This window comes from Aplysia californica, unplaced genomic scaffold (genome assembly GCF_000002075.1).
Source record: "Aplysia californica isolate F4 #8 unplaced genomic scaffold, AplCal3.0 scaffold00101, whole genome shotgun sequence".
NCBI classification, from domain to species: domain Eukaryota; kingdom Metazoa; phylum Mollusca; class Gastropoda; order Aplysiida; family Aplysiidae; genus Aplysia; species Aplysia californica.
Genome location: NW_004797371.1, coordinates 56,226 through 57,338, shown reverse-complemented (window position 1 = coordinate 57,338; position 1,113 = coordinate 56,226). Strand labels below are relative to the sequence as shown.

At 41.2% G+C, this 1,113-nt stretch overlaps 1 protein-coding gene across 1 annotated transcript in view; it reads left to right on the top strand.

The window, feature by feature from the left end:
• LOC101849282 overlaps positions 1-1,113 on the top strand; it is a gene marked incomplete at its 5' end in the record, with an annotated part of 84,070 nt that overhangs the window by 60,722 nt on the left and 22,235 nt on the right.

Genomic DNA, 1,113 nt, shown 5'->3' with positions numbered 1-1,113 from the left:
TCTATCTATCTATCTATCTATCTATCTATCTATCTATCTATCTATCTATCTATCTTTCTATCGTTGAGACATTGTTTTCGTGAGTGAACGAACACAAACAGTTGTGGCTAACGACTGTAACATTGACGATGATGGAGATAATGTTATTGATGAGAAGATGATGACGACATAGACGTGTTACGTTGTGACGAGATTCCTGGTATCAGGGCTGAATTGCAAAGCGCCGGATCGCTTGCATACAAAATACCTGTGTAGACTTAACAGATAGGTCCAAAGCCTGCCTCCTAAATTGTGAGGCAGCGTGATGGAATCAGGCTCGCGTCAAAATAATCAAAGTGAAGAAACTTGCATTTTTCCGCAGGTTTGTGAATTTTTATCAAATTTTTGTTTTTTAACTCAACACCTTTCATACCCATTAAAGAACTCGTTTCTGTGTGCATTGTTCTGAAAAACGTTGATTAAAGGCACAAAAAATGTAAATGTTCAGTTACCACGAACTCTTAAGCTTAGGAAATAACTAATCTTTGGCTGCCATTTTCTCTCTAATTTTACCTCTGAAAACAGGTGATCCCCACCTCCTTTCGCAAATATCTCGACTTGTATCCTTGATAAATGGATGGGTTTTTTTCATCCAAATAAAGACCAGTGAACAAGCTTCAAGATCATACCAAGAGCTCTACAAGCCCAAAAATTGACGAGAGCCTGATTCCACCACGCTGCCTCACAAATGTTTCAACTTGCACCGACAGAGGCCTCATTATTTTATAATGGTATTACGAAAAAGGCCCATGTTCTGTTGCTTTCCCTCTCTTGTCACTGTCTGTCTGTCTGTCTGTCTGTCTGTCTGTCTGTCTCTCTCAAAAGGCTCATCTTCTGTTGCTTTCCCTCTCATGTCACTGTCTGTCTGTCTGTCTCAAAAGGCCCATCTTCTGTTGCTTTCCCTCTCTTGTCACTGTCTGTCTGTCTGTCTGTCTGTCTGTCTGTCTGTCTCTCTCAAAAGGCTCATCTTCTGTTGCTTTCCCTCTCATGTCACTGTCTGTCTGTCTGTCTCAAAAGGCCCATCTTTTGTTGCTTTCCCTCTCTTGTCACTGTCTGTCTGTCTGTCTGTCTGTC